The sequence below is a fragment of the Vidua macroura genome, chromosome Z (assembly GCF_024509145.1).
Source record: "Vidua macroura isolate BioBank_ID:100142 chromosome Z, ASM2450914v1, whole genome shotgun sequence".
NCBI classification, from domain to species: Eukaryota; Metazoa; Chordata; class Aves; order Passeriformes; family Viduidae; genus Vidua; species Vidua macroura.
In genome coordinates this window covers 77937270-77961525 of record NC_071611.1, presented here as the reverse complement: position 1 = coordinate 77961525, position 24256 = coordinate 77937270, and positions in this window count along the sequence as shown.

The following is a 24256-nucleotide window of genomic DNA, read 5'->3' as shown; positions in this document are numbered from 1 at the left end:
GGTACACCGGAGTCTGGATTTGGAATGTTTCCGTTGCTGTCCATCAGTGTGTGACACGGAAAGCTTACTTTTCAGTAATATTTAATACATATATTGGCTGATTCTGGAAACAGCGCTGTTATAATTCCTGTAGTTATTCAGGAAGAGTTTGTCGGTCCTGTAAGAAATCTCTCCGTTTTGGGATTCCTTACATATTCAAGTCCATAAATGACACAGTTCCAGGGTATCAGAAACTGCAGTATAGTTCATAAGAAAAGAATGCAGCCACAATGTCTAATGATCATACTGGTTTCATGCTGATTGAATTGCATTTTAGAAAAATCAGGAATCCTAATTAATAGCCATATCTGTATATATATATTTCCTTACTAGGTCTTTAAATCTGCTGCTTTACTAGGAAATAGAGCCACGTGTGGTTTTGCAAACAGCTTTAGGCAAAAGTTGGATAGTGGCCTGTGAATACTGGGGAAGGTACATGAGTTGAGTCACATCATATCAGTACAGGTTTTTACATAGCAGGACTTTCAGCAGGTCTGGCTACTTGATTGCTGCTATCTGGAGCAAAGACTTTCCAGTGTATTTGCAGAAAAGAAGAGGTAGTTTTACAAATGGTTACATTTAAAAGTCAATTTTAGAAGGAAAAATATTATTGCTGGTAACACAGTAGTATGCAGGTTTTTGTGTGTAAGCAGAAATAATATAGAGATGCTAATGCACCTTTTGTCTTTAATTCAGGGGGATGGGTATCTAATGATAGCAGTGACAGTGAGATGGAGGACAAAACAGCTGCTGATCTGCCACTGCTGAAGCTGGATGAATGGCTCCATCTCAAACTGGACCCTGAAGTAAGAAAGAAATTAGTCCTGGGCTTGCTTCATGTAGAAGAATTGTAAAAAGATGTGAAAAGGTGTTTGTAACATTTGAGTAGCCCAGAATTTTCTCCAAGAACGTCATGGTCCATTTGGGTCTCTCAAACCATGTACTCTGTGATTTAACCTTTACTTGACGAGCTCGTCAGGAATTGAAGGGCTTCAATCCCCTTTGGCACAGAGTTGTCTGTCACGTGAATTCGTGTATTCAACATCCGGGCTGCAATGCTTCATCACCTATCACCCATACCTTTCTGTTCTTTTACCTGTGAGCAAAAAGAAAGAAAACAATTAGTCACCTAAGTCAACAGTGAGAGTGCTCACCCCTCTTCCTCCCTCTTGGTGTGGGTGTCCTGTCTCTCACACAAGGGAGCAGGAAAGCCTCTGCAGTCCAGATGCTGTTGGATCTGCTTCACAAACTTTCTGGGCAGTGCGCTGTTTTAAATGTCTGAGCTTGGCAGATTTGTCCCTTTCCACAGGTCAGCAGATTCTGAAGAGATTCTGCCAGACAAAAGATAATGGCTGCAAGGGACAGCAAGCTGCAGGTGACAGTGGCTGCGTAAGGGCCCTTCTGCTCCTTCTGGCCTCCTGTCCTGCCTGCATGGTGCTCCATCAGGCCATAGCATGAGCTGGGATAGCCAAAATCTGAACAAGAGCTGAGAGAACAGCCACATTGGCATATTGTGCTCTTCTTTCTCTGAGAGAATAACCAAAATCAGATCAAAAAAGGAGCACTTGAAGCTGGAGTTGCTGAAAGAAAGTTGCTGTCAGATTTTGGAAGGAGAAATTTCAAAACCTCTTTGAAATAGAAGTCTTTATGTCATTGAGGAGCTGTGGTGATGGTAGGAGGTAGTTTATGGGTCATGAAACATACAGCTTTACCAGCTCTAATAATAACACTGTCTCTCCTAGACGTGTCCAAAAGAGTAATTTTTAAAAACTGATTTCAATGGAAGCACTTCTGTTAACATGGGAATTAGACTACAGTCTTCTGAACTTAGTCATCACACTTGAGCAGGTGTCTCTGTAAGAAAAATGTCACTTAGAGCTCTTTTCCCTCAAGTATGACTGAAGAGTGCATGAGTAGAGACTGATTTGAGAGGAAGGGCATAAAGCATGAAAGGATTGGGTTTTCTCAGAAGATAAAAAGGAAAAAAAAAGTCTGTGGGTTTACAGTACAAAGCTAAGTTTAGTACAGAGCTAAATGAAATATTTCAAAAATTACCTTGCACCCAAGGAAAAGAAAGTAAGTCAGCATCTTAGTTTAAATATGGATTATTCCCCTTCCCCAAGACCTTAGTCTTGCCTTTCATTGTGGGCCCTGTTTATATTAGAATGCCAGGTGCTGCCTGCTGTGAAAAAGACAGGGTCCTCTTACCTGTGTGATCTAATTTTCATCAGTATTTAACAGAACTGGAATTCACTGCAGGCTGCTGGTATGCTGCTGCAACTCAGGCAGAAGTGGCACAGCTTGTTCCTGCGTCGTATGCGAGCTCCTTCTAAGCCGTGGTCTCAGGCTGATGAAACAACTGTAAGAGCAATTACAGCTGTTCTGAGTGCTGAAGAACAGTCTGCAGGTCTGCAGCAGCCTTCAGGAATTGGCCAGAGACCAAGACCTGTGACTTGTGAAGAGCTTCCTTTGACATCTACATGGAAGTCAACCAACAGCAGAAAAAGCTCAACAGAAACTGAATTGTCTGCCTCCTCTCATGCTGAAAAGTAAGATGTTGAGGTCTTCCTCTCACTGTAGGTTGCAATTGATGTATACAAGCTTCACTTAAATTTCTGCTAGTCATAGGAGGTGGAAACCATGGAAATACAGTTGAAAGGTGTTATACTGTTGTGTGCTGCTTTGTAATCCCATAAAGAAGTGTTTCATACCTGGGCCTGCTGTTTGAGAGAGCAGTCAGGAATATTGTCCGTGAATTGTGATGCTTGAGAAGTAGCAGAAGAGGTTTAACAGTAGCATTAAAAAGCAATGCATGATCAGTATGGGATTTTTAGTTAGGGTTTAATAGATTTTGTAGTTGCTGTAATACGTCTGGTCATGCAGTAGCTGACAGGTCGATGTAAAATGTTCAGTGACTGCTTGTGAAACTCAAGGTATGTCCTTTTTAGGGTTTCAGTGAAATCTGCTTCTCCTGCACTCCGCCAGCCAAAGAAGTACAAAGAAAAAGACATTTTGCTCTCCAGACGATCCTCAGCTGACAAACCAGCTCAGTCCTCAGTGAAGCCTGCAGAGAGCAGTAGCTGTTCCAGCCCCTGTGCCCCTGTCCTCCTTCTCCAGTGTCTGGAAAGGTAGAGTTCTCTAACATATCACCCTGCTCTTCCAAAGTAATAGAATTTCTTGCTGATCTCATTCTGCAATTAGGTATTTTACTGATAAATTAGGAACCTAACTTAACTTTCCATTTATAACAGCTGCATAATACTTCCTTCTGGAACTTAAAATCTAGACTAAATATCCTTGTTTCACTAGTTTAATACAGCAAAAATAATTTGTGGACTGCTGAGGTAAAGCTATGCAAAGTAGAAAAAATGAGATTTTAAAACAAAACTTGTTCTAATAAACGTGTATTAGTTTTTTCCAACTACATGAGTATATTATACGCACACCTGAAGTTTTTGGATTCTGCCTTTCTCGGCTTCTCTAATAGATTTTCAGTATCAATACTGATTCTGTCTTATCTGCCTTACTATGACTGATTGGGGTTTTGGTGATGGTTATTTTAACAAAGCATGCATTTTTAATGAGAGTATTGTGGTAGTTGTCCCTGTATACTCGAATAGTAGACTGCAGTAGCACTAAAGAGATCATTGAGAGGAAACTTCATGGACTCATTGGAGGATTTAGTAATTCCTTTTGAATCTTTCAGCTTTTCAATAGACAGTGTAAAAGGAAGAAACTATGTTTCCTGAATGCAGAAATGCGGGTAGTGGGCTGTAGGCTGCACTCTAGGATGATTAATTTTGGTGTCATCTCAAGGTGTGTCAGACTTAAACCAAGTCTAATTAATCACCAGACTTTTTAATCCTATTCTGTTCTACTTGTTTTCTGCCCCTCATGGATGAATTACTGCGGAAGGGGCTAACGGCGGGCCTGTCAGCTAAAGGAGCGAGGAGAAGCTGAGAAGCAAGAAGCTGATAAGGAGCTCTCTCCAAGGCTGTTACCAAGGAGACCGAGAGAAGAGAGGAATTGAGGAAAGATAAGGAGAGAACTTCGTAGCTGGACAACGTAGTTTTAGAAAGTTAGCTGAAGTCACTGTTACTTTTCACCAGTGGTGTTATGTTGATTTATTGATGCCAATAGTTGGGGCAGAAGAAGTATAAACAATTAGAAAGTATATAAAAGGTCAGCCACTGTCAATAATAAAGAGTTGCCATCTGAGACTGCGTGTGGTCTCTGCTTTGTGTCGCGACCACCTCGACAGCGACATGTGGTGATCAGCGAGTGGAACAGCCCAGTGTGAGTGCTCAATCGAATCCATTTACAAGCAGTGCTTGAAATAATGTCAAATCAAACTCTGACCATGGATCTCTTAAACAGCAGCAACAGCAAACACGATCAGTAATTTACCAGATTCAATTGGCAGTAGACTACCTCCTCGCAGAGGAAGGAGGGATCTGTGGAAAATTTAATACTTCAGAATGCTGCCTAGAGATCGATGACCACAGTCATGTAATTAAAAACGTTACTCAAAATATTAGAAAACTAACCTGTGTTGGAACGCTTGTTTGGAGAATCTGATTAGTGGGACAACTCGTTCACCTGGAATGGCAAATTGTGGAAGAAATTGGTCTTCTTTGTGGTGTGTGCACTAGCAAGTGTAATATTTCTACCATGTGTAATTCCATGTCTAGTCCAGATAGTAACCAGCATTGTCCAAAGCAGCATCATGCTGCAAGGTAACGTGGAAGGGAAAAATGGTGAAAAAGTAACCGTAATAAAAGAACAGAGTGATCAGAATGCCAGAGATATGCTTGAACATCTCATTTTCCACAAGCAACTGAGAAAAGTCGAAGTGGAACTTTAAAAGGTTGATGCAGGCTAGAAGCCTGATCAAAGAGTTAGAGGAGGGAATTGTTAACAATAGGTTAGAAAGGGTTGTAAAATAGTTGATAATTGTTAAGCAGGTGCTGTTAGTTTGGTTATGGTAAAAGGGGTTAAAAGGGTATTTATAAGAAACTCGGTACTCAGCATACTGTATTACACCTGTGAAAAATGCCAGTCACTTGTGTTAAAATTTTAGAAGTTTAATAGTAAAGAATAGTAATAAAAACAGGACAATAAGAATTTGGAGAATCAAAGTTAGGACAACAAAAGACAATAAAAAGCAAAGAATAACAGACATCCGTATGCTCTTGGGCACTAAGCCACAAAAGCATACCTCGCTAACAAAGGATTAACCCTTCAAACCCAATATGCCTGTTGCATATTCAGCTATCTCATACATGATTCACAAATTCTTTCCAAACAAAGGGTATTTTCTGGTTATTGTCAACTTCCCCCCTCATCTTGTAAATCAGTGTTTTGGCTCCAAGAAGTCTGGAAGAAGTCTGGTTCTTCCTGATAAGGAGGCAATAATTCTTCTTTTGAAATTTTGGTGTCTTGTTGCTGTTATTTCTGTGCAAAGAATTTCTTGATGATCTTATCCATTCCTTGAGCTAGTTAAAAAAAGTATCTTACATCGCATAGTTTCTATTTTAATATTATCTTAGAGCCTAAAACTATATTTACCACACTACTTAAAAGGATTAATACAGCACTACAAAAATTAATACAAAATTAATAAGCTAATTAACATAACTTTCCAGCATAACATGTATAGTATTCATTTTGATATTTGTGAAAAGACAATCACATAATATGCATTTTTCACACACCTGAGTAAAGTGCACCATCCCCCAAGTGAAACCAGCCAGCCTGGACAGAACTGTAATGGGCCAATGAAGCCCCTTAAACTTTCATGCAAATGAAGGATCCAAAAAGAAACAAAGCCAAAGGGACAAGAAACAGGATAAAAAGGGGCATCTGACCCACTGAATTCGTGCCGCTCCACCTGGAACATTGAGGACATGGCTGTTCAAGAAGACCCAGTGCCAGCACCGCAGCATCCTCAACGGGAACGCTCCTGCTCGGCCTGCGGGCCCCCTTGCTTTAGGCCTTTTTATTATAATAAATGCTGAAATCACTTTTAGTACCGGGAGTGTGGTCCCATTTTTAACTGTACTATATCAGAAGAATTTACTAAAGCAAATAATAGTGGAAGTCAATAACTACATCAATTATTCATAACAATCAGTTAACAAATGTTTTCTGAATATGGGACTGGGAAGGCAGTGGACTTGGATGGGCGTCCTGGTTGGGAATGGGAGGAAATTCAGGGAAGTGATGCAAAGCTTTTTTGTAAGTGACAGTCTGTTGAACCACTGAGAAGCTGGACACGGCTCTGTGAAACACGCATGTTAAAGACAAAAAAACCCGGGAACTGTCTCTTGCGATGGGTGAGGAGGTGGAGGGCCCTGGCCCCCGTCTCGGCCAGGCCGGGCCGGGCGGTCCTGCCGCGAGCCAGGCCCCTTTCCCCCTCCCCGGCCACCCGCCGGTCGCCTCATCGGCTCCGCCCTGGCCAGGCCAGTTTTGGATTGTTTTATGGGACTTTTTCTATGTTTGTCCCCATTTATGAAGGGATTAAACCAAAGCGTAAACATAAATGTTAAAAACAGGCAAAATGAGGCTAGGATCTTTTAAAAAGCTCCGGCCTGTTTATTAAAAATCAAAGCAACTGAAGACGAGAGCCCAGGGTAAGCCTGTGGCCTACGCAGCAAGTCAGAGATACAAGTGTCAGCCTGTAGGCAGCACAGGGTGCTTCCTTGGACACTGGCTCCGCAGAAAGACCCAGGCGCTCAGCACCCGGGGGTTTTAAAGTCTCTTAAAGCTGCCGGATTGGTGCGCTCTTGATCCTTTCATAGATTGGCCTTTTTCCGGTCACCGGTTGGTCCAATTTGCGGTGCGTTCCTGGCCAGTCATTCTGGGATGCTTCGATGTCACTGGCTGGCTCGTTGTCCGATTACAGTCCGGGCTGCTGTCATCAGGCCGTGAGGTAACCTTCTGGAAAGTTCTTACCACCCTCCTCTAGCGGGCACATGCTCATGCTACAGTACATTTAACTTCAGAACTTACTGCATTAATTAGGCATAACAATTCATTACATTCATTAACAATTCATAACAACATGACATCATTAACAATTTATAACCCCACCTACGAAAGCCAATTTTATTTATAACAATAACGTTGAAAGAAATGGGGGAAAAGGTTCTCTAGACCAGACTGCAGTCCTACAAGGGGATATTGTGAAAAACACCAATCACTTGTTTTTTAAAATCTTAAAAGTTTATTAGTAATAAAATAATTATAAATAAATAGTAATAAAATTAGAGTAATAAAAATTTGGACAATGAGGATTAGGACACTACGAGAAAATAAAATGAAATGAAATATTAAAAATTAAATAAAATTAAAATTAAAAAATAAAAATAAAAATAAAAATACAAATAAAAATAAATAAAAAATAAAAAGCAAAGAACTATGGACGTCTGGATCTTTTTGGACACTAAACTGCCAAAAACATGCCTTGCGAACAAAGGAATAGCCCTTAAAAGCAACAGCCTGTTGCATATTCATATATCTCATACATGATGCAGAAATTCCTTGCAAATTAAGAATTTTTCTGGTTTTTGTCAACTCCTTCCTCTTAATCCTGGTGGCTCCATAAAGATGGAGAGAAGGTGGAAGAATGTTTGTCTTTTCCCATAAGGAGGCAGTAACTCATTAGGTGTCCTGTTGCTGTTATCTCTGTGCGAAGAGCTTCTTGATTATCTTATCCCTTTCTTGAGCTAGTAAAAAATATCTTACATCGCAGAGTTTCTATTTTACCATTATGTTGTAACCTAAGACTATATTTAACACACTACTTAGAAAGGATTAATACAGTATTACAAAATAACCCTCCATAATACATAGAGCATTCAATTCAATATTTGCCAAGAGCCAATTATAAAATACGCATTTTTCACAGATATTTACTCTGTGACCACTGAGCTCTGTATAATGGAAGTCTCTACGGCACTATATGGGATCTTGCACGTTTGCCTGATTATCAGCACAAGAGACAAATTGTGTAACTCAGCAGACAAACTCTTAAACAGAGGAAGAGAGGCAAGGAAGTCCTACCAGTGTAGAAAACATACCAGACTCAAAAAAGTGTCATCCCTCATGCATAGGTGTCTAAGCTACTTTTTAAGAATGCCACAACCTCCACGTGTGCTCTGTCCTAGCACTTCACTGTTCTCTTCTGCAAGTTTCCTAATTTCAATTTTCCCAGATACAATTCAGATTGCTGCTTCAAAAAGGAAGTTAACACACTGATTTCTGCCATTAGAGTGGGTAAGAAAAACAGTCTTTACATATTTAAAGCCCAGAATGTGATGTTCCACCTTCTTTTGAATAAAGAACCCCATGTTTTGTATCTCCAATCATCTTAAGCTGCTCTTGTCTTTCTCTAAATGATCCACCAACTGAATGGATGACAGCACACAGAACTAGACACCAGCTTAAAGCGTCACTGAAAAGAGACTGGAAGGCAAAAGCAGAAGTCCCGCTCTGCAACAGCACAATTCTGTTAATTCAAGTTTAACTTGAGAACCACGATAAATCTCATAAAGTTTTTCATCCAGCTCACATCCTGTATGTCTACCACCAAATGTGCTAATGTCTGCTTATCCCTACTTTATGTCACTTGATTTTTTTCAAGCAACAGCTTCATCTGTCAGCACCAATTGTGACTCTTATCCCACAGCAAGCCTCCAATTTTCCCTAGCTTGATGTCATCTCAGATTTAAGAAAGTTTCCCCCTTATTATGTCATCCAGATCATGAATCCTTTGGTGGTTGCATTCTTTTTTCTTTCAGTTGATAAATGTCATCTGTTTTCTAATTATTACGCTGTAGAGTTATAGAGAACTGGGGGCTGTGCCCACATGAATACTAAAGAAGCATAGGATGCTCTGTACCTTTGGGTGCAAATTAAAGTGCAGCTATTAAAGCAGGCAGGATTTTGTACAATCTTGCACTAAATGGACAAGTTGTTGCCTTCAGTAACATTTTTCACTGCTTTCTTCAGGCATGGATGTATTTTTTGTGTTAACACTCTTGAGCTAAACATCATTGGTTTTCAGTTGATTAAGTAGAGAGGTGCCAGCTGTGTCAAGGTTCAGTAACAACTAGAAGTCATGACTGGCCATGCCTCCACAGACGTGTCTCTGGGGTTTGCAGGATAGCAGTGACATCAGAAAATTATAAAAAGGGCCCGCCAGAAACTGCTGCAGCCTGCAAATGCCTCAGGCATCTGTCTGGGACAAAGCTGTAGCATCCCATCAACTCTCCTGTCTCAGTCAATTCCCAAGTCTTCTGCCCTGGCCATGGCAGTGACTAGCTAGCATAGAGTAGTCCTCCTGGGAGTAAAAGACAGATTCCCCCATGGACTTCTGGCTCTTTGACCCCTGGTTTCTCCTTTCCCTCTTCCCTCATGGGTTGGATATATTGTTGCCCATCTACTAATTGTAAAATATCAAAGATGATATTTTTACTAATTTCTTTACTTACATTCTTACCAATACCTTACTTTGCCTGATCTCCTTTTCCCTTTTCTCCTAGTTTCACGCAGTTTTAGCCTTCCATATGTTTTCCCCTGACCCCTTCCTTGTTTTCTTAAACTAATAAAACGGGGAAAGCGGAGTGGAGGAAGGGGGAACAGGGGAAAGTGGAATAGAGGCATGCACATAGAAAAGGGGAGAGAGAGGGATTCATGTAATTGTTACAATAAATAAGGTGCCTTATTTATTGTAACAATTTTTAGGCTACAGCCCAGTACCCGGACAAACATCAAGATGCTCTCCAACAGGATTGTGAGGCTGCCCTGGATCATTGTCAGCACCAGCACTGCCTGGATCATCCAACAGCCCAAGCAAAATATATGGGTCACTCTTGTGAAGTCTTTACAACAGGACAGTTTCTGCATGGCCATGGGCAGCGTGGAAGAGCCTTTATCCCCATGCCTGCTGGGAATCCCTTTGGCATCCAAAGATTATCCCTATACAGGTAAGAGGCCCAACCCTGTGGGCACCTGGGATGAGTGGACAAAGATTTTACCACATGCACCACAAGAAGCCCAAGAACTGGGGTCTTCCAAAGCAACATTGTGTGTTCACTTTTACTATAAGCAATCTAATCAGCTATGGTCTGAAGCCACGCAGGCCCAATTAATTCCTAGAAGAGATGTGACACCAATTTGAAAAGAACATAATTCGGCCAACTGGTGCAATTACACCAGTCCCATATTGTCTACGTCCTCTCCATACCCCAGAGTGCTCCCCAGGGGAGTGTTTCTTATCTGTGGGGATGGAGTGTGGGCAGGGTTCCCCTCACGACTCCAAGGGCAACAGTGCCCACCATCCACCTCCCCCATTTTTAGTGGTTCCCTTATGAAATCAGGTATTTATTGCCTTCGATGGGTTTGTATTTTTCCCAAAGCTGTTTGTATTTGTTTGGGAAGCAGGAGTGCCTGTATGTGATCCTGTTTACTCCATTGAGACAGCTTTGATTTTGCTTCCCAAAATGAAAAAGCAGGAGACTGTAGCAGGAACTAAGTATAGATAACTTTTAATATATTGCTGTTGGTCTTTGCTATACCCGTGCCAAAATTGTGTGAAAATGTCAGTGTGTTCTCTTCCCTTCATTTTCACTTCCTGCTTTCCTGACCTATACAGTATTTTTTCATCTTGTATACCACTTTTATGCTCCCTGAATATGTTCTTTCCACTCTAGTCTGAGAATCTTATCTTGATCTCTGACTGTACTGATACGGTGGTTTACATACTTTGTCCTCATGGCATTTGAGAAACAGCTTTCTATTAGCTTAATCAAAGTTTCTAAGTCACTTGTATGTTCTAAAATTAGGAAGAATTGAATTTCTACTGCATGCTGTTGTAGCTGAAATTTATTTATAACCTGAATCCATTTATTCTGCCACTGATTAAAATCACTGTAAAGCAATGAGGCATGGCTTGTGGAGTTTGACTGATGGAGCTGTAGGCCTGTTTTGGCCAGCTATTTAATCGTATATAATCCATGCAAAACCAATTTTTAAACAAATTCAGAGTGTGTTGTGCTGCCCAGCCAACTGGACCGTTTTCTGTGTGCTGTGCAGTTGTGTGGGGGCACAGTTTGAATGCACCTCACAGTATTAACAAGGGAGAATGAATTGCATCCACTAAGAGCACGGAAATTTTTATCTGTGCCAGGTCACGGCTGTGGCCCCGACAGCACTGGGATTTATCCACATACTTTATAGACATACTGTGTCTAATTAGATAAATTTTGTGAAATCTCTTTTCTTACTCTGCTGTAAGATTATGCAATGTTATGGCTGCAATCATTAGAAATGAACTGAGGAATTTTGTAAAGCTGTGAGAATGAACTTTGAGGGCTTGTTTTCAGCTGCACGCAGCACCGCTACTGCACATATGATGCATCTCTTTTGATTTTAACATTGCCCAGCTACAGCAATTAATTTTTCTTTGTGTTCCAGAGGGAGCTGTCCATCCTCCTAAACTTATACCAGAGCGTGGCAAATGCCCATGTGCCTGCCAAACATTCAGACGTCGCCCTGGAAGAGTTACCTTGGACAGGGCTTTGTGCACTCTTGCGTGAGAATGTTGAAGCCCTGATCTTGAACTTCCACAAGGCTAACGAGAGGCTGAGTGTCCCCAGGCATCAGCTGCCTCTGCTGAGCTCAGGGACATTTGTGCACACTGCAGTCTCGTTACAAAGGAGAAGAAGGAGTGGTATTCATCCCCCCAAGAGGATTTGGACATTAACAAATGAACACCATTAATTATGGCTGGTCCACTGCTCAGTTTGATGCTGTTGCTGTGAGCATTTAGATGGGGCTGGAGTGTGCATCAAGTCTCTCAGCTCCACTTTCTGTGCAGGACATTCTGAAAGGACTGTCTGATACCCGCCACAGGCACCTAATTCAAGGATAATAAATTCATCTTACTGATGAAGAAACTCACAGAATGTAGTCATTTCCAGTCATAAAGCAAGTCTTTATTTTACCATAATCCATAGGCAAAATACACTTTCTCCAGGAATACCATCTTTAAATGATGTGTTTATGACTCAGATGCACTATTTGAAAGATTGCCAGTCTGGGGTTTTCTGTTTAATTGCAACTTTCGGATTATGGCATTTTTATTCAGAAACACAATAGAAATACCTATTCTAAAACATGTCAGTATTTGTGTGAAGGAGGAGCTGTACTTTTCTGAGTGATATTAATGCAAGTGAGCTTACGTGGCCTTTCTTCCCAGAAAACCTTGTATTTTTAGGAAAAAAAAAAAAAAAAAAAAACCCTTTCTAAATAGATCAGCTGGGTCCAGAGACTAAGCTAAGAGTGGCTAAGCCACTCTTCAGGGTTCCACTTTGTTTTCTGGTTTATTTCTCTTTTGAAGTAAAAGAGGAAAGGGAGAAGGAAAGACATGGGAAGGGAAGGAGATGGATATTGTTGGCAGTGTTTGTGGGGTTTGTGTCTTACTGTTCTTGCTTTTTGATTGAGCCTTGTTACTGAGACTGATTGTGAGGTCTCTAGGGATCTTCTCATGTACTTAGCAGCTTTTCTGGGATTTTAGACTGTGTTGCACCAAACGTTTTTCCTACAGCTCAGCGTGATCTATCTGGAAGTGTCTTGCTGATATTTTCTAGTAGCAAAGTGCAGGTGTGTGCATTTGGAGATCATTGTTGGCTTGGTTCATTCCTCCATTTAATTTGCATGGGAGGTGCAGTGTTAAACCACAAGACTGAATCCCTTCATGCTTGTTGAAAACACATCGTAAACTTAGGAGCTACTTGTAAGGAAAACATTCTCTATGCTAGAATTCCCTGAAATTGTTTCAAAACTTAATAATAATCTGGAATGTCTTGACTTTTCAACAAAACAAACAAAACAAAAAACAAGCAAAAAACAAACAAACAAAAAACAAACAAAAACCACAAATAAAACAAAAAATTAAACGCTGTTTTTTAATTATTGCTTGCAATCATCACAAATTTCTAAAGGATATACTTGATTATTAATTTACGAATATACTAACTTTTAATACAGTTGTTTAAAAAAATGTTCGAAGTGTCTGGCTTAGGTTTCCTACAAAGAAGGTGACAAATATCTGCAAGGTGGTAAAAGGATGGCAGAACCCAAACCAAATAAAATATTTTGTTTCAAAATATATTTCAGTTTTGTTTTGAGAACCAAGTAATTCATCTGCTGTGCAAGGGTTTTACTTAGTTTTAATGAAAATTTTGAAGAAATTACAGTTTAGATTTTATGCTGGAATAGTCTGTGCTTGACTCAAAGTGAAAAGGTAAATAATAATTTCTTCTTAAATTCTTGTCACACAGATATTTCACCTAGAATATATTTGCAAGCACAAGACTGACACTATGAACAACCTTCAGCAGAAGCAGGGGGAGGCTTTTGAGAAAATGTCTGAACAGTTAAAAGCACAGGAACATTGCAGGCAGAAAGAAAAGCAATATCTTGAAGAGCAGTACTCAAATATCCTTGCAGAAGTTCATGCAAGAGCACAGGTATGGTGCTGGGAACTTCTAATTTTTTTTCTTGTACCATTTAATGGATTCTTTCAGTAGTTTAACACCCTTAGCAGTTTAAGGTCACTTGGGAATGTTAGTATATTTTTAAAGTAAAAAAACCCCAAACAGCAAACCAAGCCATCACTGTGCTGATATTAACATCATTTAAAATAAGGCTTGGGGGTGTATAGGACTTTTATTGTGAGTCCAGCTCCGAGCTGCCTTTGAAGGAAGTAATCCTGAAGTGGTCCTGGTCATCTCTTCTGCTTCCTCGATTGCTTCGCTGCAAGTTTCCTTCCTTTTCATTTGAAAAGCCCTTAGAGTTGGGATTTAGATGGCAGGGGCCCATGTGATCTGGAGAAGGAATAATAGAAGTACAAACAGTCATAGAAACAACAGCAGTATGAAACCAGCCCTACAGCCAATTTCTCTGAAATATTTTGTCTCCAAAGACTGGTGACAAGTCTGGAGTCTAAAGGGAATCCAGGAAGCCAACTGTTCTGATCAGTGTGGCCAGACTAGCACACACACCTTCTCTGAGTCATTGGCTAGGTCACAGCCATCTGCTGCTCCCAAAACAATCCCTGCTTTTGTCTTTACTGTAGAGGGAAGCTCAGGCAAAGCCCACCCACTGCCAGCTGCTCTCAAAGGCAAAGGGAATGCCCCAAGTACTCCCTGCCTGCATCCAAGCGCCACAGTGGCTTCTGTAGGGAGTCCAAAATGTCTCTCCCAACACCAAAGGAGGAGGAACGTGTGTTACAGCCCATGCTGAGGCACACACACTATAATACACTGCTCGACTGGACAAGGAATGCACAGGACGTACTCAGCAGCTTCAGGCACCTCCTCAGCAGCCTGACAGCCAGCCCTCTCCCACAGCTCCAGCCTGGCTCTGCAGGGGCTTCCCGTGGCACCTCCCTCCTTCTGAGGGGAAGTTCTGGGCTTCCCTTTCTCTTTGGGCCTGCAGCGCCATTCCTGCCTTCCTCAAACCTGCGCTCTGGTAGCCTCTCACCAGACCGCTCCCTGAAGACACAAAAATCTCTCCAGCACTGTTTACCAAGGGCCAGCTAAGAGACAATGCCACCCAGACAGACAGTGTCCAGAGAAACAGTGCCCATAAGGGGCCCAGAGGAGTCCAAAACAACACACAAACTCTCTTTTCACACTCTGTGCCTCTTGACTCTCTCTGGTTCTTATCTTTTCTCATCCAGGCTGCATGATGGCAATTTACTGCATCATCTCAAGCAGCCTGTTCTCCTGCTCCTTCTGTCAGGAAATTTTCCCCTTGTGCCAGCAGCTGCTGTGCCTCCAGACGCTGCCCTTCCGACTCCTGGTGAGGGGAGGAAGACACTTCCACATGAAGTGCCAGCCAAGTTCCCCAAATAATCAGTGGAACCTTCATGCCTCGCACCACCCCCCACCTGAAAAGTGCACGTCAGTAGTGACTTTGTGCCCTCCAGCAATGCTGTCCCAAGCAGAAATTCAAAAGCAGGATCAGCAGGTGCGAGGAAAAGGAGATGCCACCTTCCTTTCCTGCTCTGATGGCTGCCTGTTTCCTGGCCCCTCTCCCCTCAGGATTTCTACCTGTTCTCACAGGTTCAGTTCTCCAAGTGCTGAAGTGCTCCTTGTCATCTCCTTTGCTTCCTGCATGACTTGGCTGCAGGGATGACAGCGATCAGGCTGTCAGAAGAGGCTTAAGAGAGGCTCCGCTGACTGGAGAAATGGATGCTGCCCAAAGGGGAAAAGGAACAAACCAAACCAAATTAAAAGAGACAAAGGAAAAAGGAACCATTCTTTTCCAAACTGACTTCCTAACAGGGTCAAGCTGGATTCCTCTAGCCCCCAGAAATACACAAACATAGGCGGCCTGAGGTCACCATCAGCACATGAGCCTTCATGTCCAGGATGCTGCTAGCACAGGCAAACATGGCCCAGAACTGCACTAGTCCGTTCCTCAAGGTGTCATCACTTGCTGGCATTTTTGTCCTGACAGCACTGTGGGATTGCTGCTTGCTGTCCAAAGGTTTTGTTCCTTTCAGGAAACTCAACAGACTTATTCCAGCTCCTCTTTTCTACAGACATGGGCTATTTGAGTGTCCAAAAGAGATGTGGGGCATTGGGCAGTCCTCAAGAGACTCCCAAGGGCTCTGAAATTATTGACCGCACGTGTTGTTCTCAGGAGCGCTGGACACGCAGGTTTTCAGCAGCAAGCCAGGAGCAAGGACACAAGCAGCAGGGCACAGATGGGCTGAGCTCTGGCTTGCAGGAAGAGCAGTGTCTGCCTTGGCATGCCCCCCGCTCCTGTGCTGGCTGGCATCTTCCTTCTCAGCAGGAACAGCCAAGGAAATGGCCTGGTCACCAGCCCCTTCTCTGCCACAAAACCTGGCAGCAAAGCCGCAGCAATTCTCATCTACTTGAGAGGGCCAGGCAGCACATGGGGCTGGCACAACTCCTGCTCAGCTGTCCCCGTCTGCCTGGCAGAAACCTCTAAGGCTGGGGCAGGAGGGACAAGCTGAGTGCCCTCGGATGCTCACAGTGAGCTCCCCCAGAGCCCCTGCCTTCCCACGGACCAATCTAGAACCGCTTGGTTCTAGACTGCTTTTGTTGTGTTCTTCAAGCCCCCGTCCCTGGCATTGCAATACTTCAGTTCCTTTGCTACCAGGTAAACATGAATACACCACCTGAGAACAAAAGAGGGTCACAGAAATGACCAGAAGCTGGGAGCTCTCCTCTGAGGAACGGCTGGGAGAGTTGTGCTTGTTTAGCCTGGAGAAGAGCAAGCCCCAAGGAGACCTTTCAATATTCGTAGGGCCTTCTAAGAAGAATGGGGACAAATCTTTTAGTAGGGCCAATTGTAAGAGGACAAGTGTAAATGGTTTTAAGCTACAAGACACTCGATTGGCTCTAAGGAAGAAAGTGTTTACGAGGAGAGTGCTGAAACACTGGCACAGGCTGCCCAGAGAGCTGGGAGGAGCCCCAGACCTGGCAACATTCAAGGTGAGCTTGAATGGGACCCTCAGCAACCTGATCCACTTGAAGATGTCTTTGCCAGTGACTGGGGTTTTGGACTAGATGACCTTCACTGGTCCCTTCTAATCTCAATCAGTCTTGGATCCTGCTTGGTTTTCATTGGAAAAGCACCCAGAGTGGATATTGCTATGTGGGGGGGCCCATCGGAAGCCCTGGAGTTTGGCCGAGGAACAAACCCTGACAGGGAACAGCTCTTTGGGCTGCAGCCGCTTTGCCTTGTACCTGCAGAAGTTCCTTGGCAGAGCCTCGCCTGTCCACATCCATCTGCAGGCAGCAGCCCAGAAATTCACACAAGCCAGAGGGCAGCCTGAGCTTGTGCAGGTCTGGTACGCCTTGCTTGCCTATCAGGTAGTTAGCCTGAAGCCAAAGGAAACATGAGACTCTACGTGATTCTTCCATATCCTTCAGTGCTCACCTAGACCCCATCTTTTAAGCTCCAGGCTGCAGTGGCAATTTCTTGCCTAGCAGATGCTTAGAGATGAGCCTTCCCTCCCAAAGGAAAAAAGGCTCCAGTGCAGCCCCAGCTCTTCCAAGCTGCAACAGGTCTTGCCTTGACAGCTGATGCCAGCCCCAAGGACAGTTTTACAAGTGGGCCTTGGTGGAAGCACTTTAAGCTGTGGGCATGGGATTTTGTCTAATGGACACACAGGAGAAGGACACCGCTCTCTGAGCGTATTTGCACCTTACCCTCTCACGGGTTTCCCGAATATAAGGAGCCTCTCCTTTGGCCATTTCTATTCCCACGATGCCAAGGGACCAGATGTCCACTTTGGGGCCGTATGGCTCTCTTCTCACCACCTCGGGTGCCATCCAGCAAGTGGTCCCGACCATCGACCTCCGTTTACTCTGCTCAGGGCTGAGCGGAGCACAGAGGCCAAAATCAGCTGAGGAGAAAAACAAACACTGCTTCAAGTAGGGAACCAAGGAAAAGGCTTCCTCACTCTACGTCTCAGAATGCAGTGCTGAATCGAGCTGGAAAAGCAGCTGGGCTCTCATTCCTCAGGGCTGCAGCCAAGGACATGGGCAATTGTCCACTTAGCAACCCCCACCCCAGGATTCCCACCCTGGCTTTTCCTCAGGCACCGGAACGTTTACACTGTAACTCTCTCCCTTTGGAAGGAACACACACACAAACCAAAGTTACTCTTGCTACCTTCTTGCTCTCTAGACCACTCAGCCCCTTACAGCTGTGCCCTGGGCTCCCAGAGTGCTCCCTGCCCTCTCACCAGCGCCACTGCTGGGCACCCGGCAGCCGCTCAAAAGCAGCCCCACACCGCCTCCCCGGAGCGCTGCTCCTCACCCGGAACACCCACCCAGCTTGACGGAGCCATCCCGGCCCAGAAGGATGTTGTCACTTTTGATGTCTCTGTGGATCACCTGGTTGGCATGAAGGAAAGCCAGGCCTTGCAGGCACTGGGAGAGAAAAAAGAAACAGGAGGCCAAAAGTTAGCCTGATCTGATTTCATCACACACAAAAGGACAGTGCTCCTGAAGATTCACAGATCTCAAAGGAGCAGTGAGCGCTGGCAAGAGGAAGTGCTTGCTGCTGCAACACGAGGAGGAGAGCAGGATCTTTCCCAGGGAAGGCATATTAGCGCTTGAGAGGGAAACATCAGTCCTTGCTCAAGACTGTCCCCTGCAAAGCCAGTCAGAGTGATCCCTGCTGCACTGGATGCGCTCTCGCTGTCTGGAGGACAAGCAATGGTTTGCCAAAAGAGAAAAAGTTCCTGCCTTGGGTACCAAGGGGATCACTGTCGGGTGGGAGGCTGGAGGACAAGGGTTATAGGGCTTCGACAGCAGACTTGGAAGGAGCTCATTTGTCAGTTTTCAGTAGCAAGCAGCATGGTGGGTGCCGTGCCATCCTTTGAAGTTGGGACTGTGACAGATGAGTCTCTCTTTGGCTTTGCCGCTGGTTTAAAACTTGGACACCACCACCTTTGTGCTTACAGGCAAAGAAGGCAATGCAGAAAGGTTTTGGGCAAAGGCTTGCAGAGGCAAAGTGCAGAACAGAAAATACAAATGAAAACGAGACAGGGAGTTCAACAATGGTCTAGAAGAGTAAAGAACAGACTATAGTAAGGGCAGGGACACTGGCAGGCAGTTCACTCCCAATGCTCTTTCTTCTCCAAAGCATAAGAGCAACACAGAAAGAAAGCTCTGAACATGGAATCACTCGCTTTGCAGCGCTTTTGAGGGACGAGCCTGTCCAAGCCATCCCAAGCACAAGCAGGACCCCTTACCTCCCGACACACTGTTGCTATGTGTCCTACAGCCATCCTTTTCATGCTGACCACATCAGCTAAGGAGCCTCCATCCATATACTCCAACACCACCAGGACATCCTCATTGACAAGGTAGTTGCAAGATGAAAGCAACAGCGTGGAGCTGAATGTGCACAGCTGAAGTGCCGGATGAAGGAAAGACTGCAGCTGAGTTTTGTTTCCAGGTCACTGGTAAATGAAGACGGAATCAAATGAAGACACACTCCACCCAGGCTATCCACTGCTTGCCCTCTGTGCCGTCTGAATGAGGAAGGCACATCCGTGGAAAAGGAGGCTGTGGGTATTCTCAGCTCAGTCAGAGAGAAAGAGAAAGGTTTTCTAATCAGGCAAGAGCCTGGGAAACATGCTGATGGCTTAGTAAGAGAGCCAGGTTTCTGAGATCGATCTCCAAGCTATTTCTGCCAGGAAGCATTCATGGGGACAAAATGCAATCTCCTCCCATGTCTTGTGCAGGACTAGATTGATGTTAATTGAAAGATCCATTTTCTGCCAGAATATTTACCTTTCTAGGTAGGTGACAATATTGGGGTTCTTATATTCCTTCATGACCAGGATTTCCTTCAACACATCCTCGCAGCCCTGGCGCTGGAGATTAACTTGCTTTACAGCCACCTACAATGACATTGAAAAGCCATCAGGAGTGGACATTACGACAGCCTCTTACTCCATGCACTCACGGGCCTGGATGCCTTGTCACCTCGGTAGAAATGGACACTAAACCATCAACCACAAAGCGCTAACAGCACTCTCTGCACCTGCAGACTTCTCAAACAGACTTTGTTTATCACTACTATTATCATTTACACATGTTTTGCAAGCCAAAAGTAATCTCGCTCCTGTGAAGGTAAATTGAAACCACTGGAAATACGTTAGCATTTCTAGGGGCTTTCACCAGCCTTTTGGAGATGGCTGCCATTCTTGACTGGGTGCCAAAGGAAACACACACCTACATGACGGGGACCATGCTGTCCAAAAAAGAACTCCAAGGCGACTCAAAGTTACAATCCTAGCACATCCTAACTTCTTCAGTTTGGGTTTCACAACTCTGAAGAACAATCTTGAACATGGTTTACACTGTGGAATTATTGTCATTTGTAATTCTTTAGTGGCTTTAAGAATGAATAACCCTTTATGTGGTACCCTATGGATGCACGGCAGGTCATAAGCAGGGCTTCGGGCTTTCGGACGCCTCCTCCACCTCCCTCCAAGTGCAGTTCCTGAGCGCAGCACTGCAGGTGGATAATGAACTACCAGAAAGATGCAGTTGTATTTGCCGAGAGCCAAAAACAAGAATCAAGGACTATGAACTTATCGTCCCAAAGAGCAGCGGCACTCTCCAAGACACCATGTCTTCAACACAGGATCAACACAAGGTTGTATTATTTAAGGCTCTTCATCAATTTCTTCTCATTGATCTGTGCGTGCATATGTGTGTGTGTGTGTGTGTGTGTCTGTGTGTGTGTGAACTAGGTTCCCTAGGACTGAAAGGCAAAACTCTGCTCCAAACAAGATCTCTCCTTCTTTAGGACTTGCATTATATTTTTAAACTGAACCACGTGATGGAAAACAATGGGAAATCCTATCTGTGTCTGAACCTGGGCTTAAGAGGAATTGGGCTGGAATGATGGCTCTTGCCATCTGCTAATCTATGCATGTTTATCCAGGAAGTCCAAGCCAGCGTGTCCTTCTCTGAAAGGCACCAGCGCCATCCTTGCATTCATTCAGGTAGGGAGGGAGGACAAAGTCTGTCCCAAATGCATTTTGCAGCCTGCCTCTGGACAGGCTGCTTCTGTGGGACAGCCTTTGCAGCAAAGAGTCAGGCGGCCCAAAGCTTTGGCCACGGATCACATCACAAGGGAAAGCACTCAAGGGCTGCAAAATCTGAATGGGCTGTTGGCACTTACTGCTCGTCCTGTGGCAGCGTTGAAGGCCTTATAAACGGTTCCAAACCCCCTGGAAACAGAACAGTGGCAAGAACAGAGAAGTTGGTCAGTGCTGAGAAGCAAAAGGCAGCCCAGGCAGGAGCTCTCTGCTGCCTGCAGTGTCTCAAAACCACCAGGCTTTGTCTACTCTTCAGCCAAAGGCACAGCAGCCCAGCAGCCCTCTGCCACGCAGAGTGTCCAAGGGAAAAGCTGGGTGCAACCAGAAGGAAAAGAGCTGCTACAAATCGCAAATGTACACACTAGACTGTGCATGCGGGTGTTTTCTTCGCCTTTTCCTTCTGGCATCTGTGCCTGTGGCGTGCCTTTCCAGGCAATGAAACATACAGTCCTGCTGGGCCTTCTCACCACTCTCTTTTCATCCTACCTGCCAAACTCAGGCAACACCACACAGCCTTCCTTATTTTCCTGACCACGGAATGTTGTTTTCAGCAAAATACTACTAAGAAATGCTACTGACAGCTGCTATCTGACAGCTATCAGGTGGGACATTGCTCTCTCAGGTTCTTCTTCCTTCATGAGTGTGGCCAAATTACTTGGAATCATTAAAAACCATGTCTCCTGGGAAAATAGGCAAACTGGCGCCACATGTTTGAGGGACAGGAAGGCTTCCAGGTCCTGCTCCTTGAGGCAGGCAAGATGTCGTCAGCATCCAGTGATCTTTCATGATGCCTTGTACTGCCTCAGCACTGAGACAGGGACAGACTAAAGACAGGGGCTGAAGATGCTTGCAGCTTGCCTGACTTCCCACGTGATATTGCAGCACCAAAATACCTGGCCCATGGTTCTGTAGAAGTAAGCGTGGCTGCACTCACCCACTGCCAATAGGTTTCCATCCAGTGTACTTCTTCTCTGGATCTCCCACACTCACCACACGCCCTGAAAAAAAAAATGCAAGAAGCACACTTCAAAACAGAGATCCTGACTTCTGGGAGATCTGAAACCCAGCTCCACTCACATCAACAAGAACAACAACAGCAGCCCCAGCAAGACAGGCAGCTCTGTAGCACACCTGGCCTGCACAGAGCCTGATTCTCCACACTCCATTGAAGGGTTGCCTTGAGAGGAAACTAAGCCTATGGAAAAAGCATCAGAGCAGACAGAGACCAGAAAAGAACAGGCACCAAGGCAGAAAGAATATTGCAAAGTGAATTCTGGCAGAGGAGGGCACCTTCTCTACCTCTCAGCAGTTTGCCTAAAGAATGCCTTGACATTTTTAGAGAGCAGCAGCTCATGCTATAACCAAGAACAGTGGCTCTAAGAATTAGGACCCTCTTCATTGATGAGCAGGCTAAGTTCTGAAGATGACTTTGCCCATTCCCCATGTAGTGAAGAACTACAAGTCCTTGTCTTCAGCCTGGCGTGCAGCAGTCACTGACACTGGACTCAGCCCCTTGAACACCACCCACGTGCCCCATCTTCCCAAATGGGCACAGCCCAGATGGGAAACAAGGACAGCGCCGCTCCTCAGGCGCTGCCGTGACACAGACACCTGCACAAATGAGATGCTGATCCTTTCATCAGTCCAGGCAAAGCTGCAGCAACGGGACGGCAGCTACAACCTCACAGCTAAGGAAGGCTCCAGCCTCTGCAGTCACACCAGCTGTCAGTGGCAGGGCAGGTATGACAAAAAGCTCGGCAAAGCCCACAAATGGCCACTGACAGCCACTGTGAAGAAGACAGAGCCAGACTGAGCCCCGTTACAAGCTGCTGACCTCACTCAAGACAGAACATGATTGTCTTTGACTTCAGACCCACGGAGCAGTAGATCAATCCACCTTTTGTCCCAACAGCTGGTGGCAGACGCTGAGTAAACCGGGCTCTGTTCTGTACCTGACCGCTTATTCTCTGACAGCACTGCACTGGCAGCTATTACCAGTGGCAAGAAGCAACTCAGTTGTACTGCAGAATCAGCAAGGCCTTGGTGTGCTTTCCTAGACTACGATCTGTGCAGGGATTGAGGCCAATGCTTAGTATTCCAGGAGTATTTACCAGCGGGCAGTAGCAGTACAGCGTGCCTGGTACCAGAGGAACATGCAGCAGAGGCTTCCTTCTTTGATGCATCTTCCTAAGCATACAACTAAGATATCAAAGAGGGACTGTAAAAAGAGTATCCTGTTTTGCTTCTTTTGGGGCACTTTGAAAAGAACTCTTCCTCTCTGATTCCTCAAGATTCTTCTAAGAATATCATTTTTTAACTTTTAGGGCGTACTGAAAAGACCTCTTCCTCTCTTAATTGTGCTGTCACCTGATGTTCATTTCAAGGAGGTCAGGCTAACCAAAATGGAGGATTCTTATCAAAACCAACTGTGGAAGGAATAGGTGACATACTAAGAGTCATAAAAACAACACCAGCACTAAACAAGCTGCACAGCCAATCAAATTCACTGATGTATTCTGTCTCCAATGACTGGTGACAAGTCAGGAGTCTAAAGGGAATCTAGGAAGCCAACTGTTCTGATCTGTTTGGCCAGACTAGCACACACATGTTCACTCGGTCACTGCATAGGTTGCAGGCTACTGCGGCTCAGGACACAATCCCTGCTTTTGTCTTTATTGCACAGGGAAGCTCAGGCAAAGCCCACCCACGCCCAGCTGCCCTCAAAGGCAAAAGGAACGCCCCAAATGCTCCCTGGCTGCCTCCGAGCACAACAATGGCTTCTGTAGGGAGTCCAAAAGGTCTGTCTGACACCAAAGCGAGGAAGAACATGTGCTACAGCTCATGCTGAGGCACACACTATAATGCGCTGCTCGATGGCACAAGAAATCCCCAGGACGTACTCAGCAGCTTCAGGAACTGCTTCTCTTTCTCCCGGCTTGAGAGGGCCGAACTGCTCACGCTCGGGTTTTCGGGCTGCGGAGAGGAGGCTTCTTCGGAGGATGCTGCTGCAGCGGCAGCTTTGATGGCAGATCCTGCGTCCATCTGGGACAAGAAATTTGTGTGTGTCAGAAAGGTGCCTGGCAGAGATGCCCCAGACAGAGCATTTCAAAGGCAAGCCCTTAGGAACAGCACTGGTGCTGTTAGGCTGCAAGCTGAGCTGCCAACTCTTCCACCTCCAGTCAAACCCAAACGAGCAGTCAGAGACCACAGCTTGTCACAGTCAGCCGTAGTAGAGAGTGCAAAAGGGAAAGAACAACTTCACACTTCACCCCGTTCTGAGGACTGCATTCACCATGGACAGGGACAACTTGCTCAGAATCTGTGTGGGTCACCATGCTCGCCTGAGCAAACCCCTCAAAAAACAAAGCGAGCACTAAGAGGCCAGCAGAAACACATTCAGAGGATTGCTGGCCCACCGGCCAAAGCACTAGCCCTGCTGCCCAGGGCAGCAGCTGAGATTCAGCGGCCCAGTAAGTGTCCTTCTGACCAGCTGCCATGGAGACCACAGAGCATGGCGGTCAGAGACATTGCCCCCATCCACCTGCT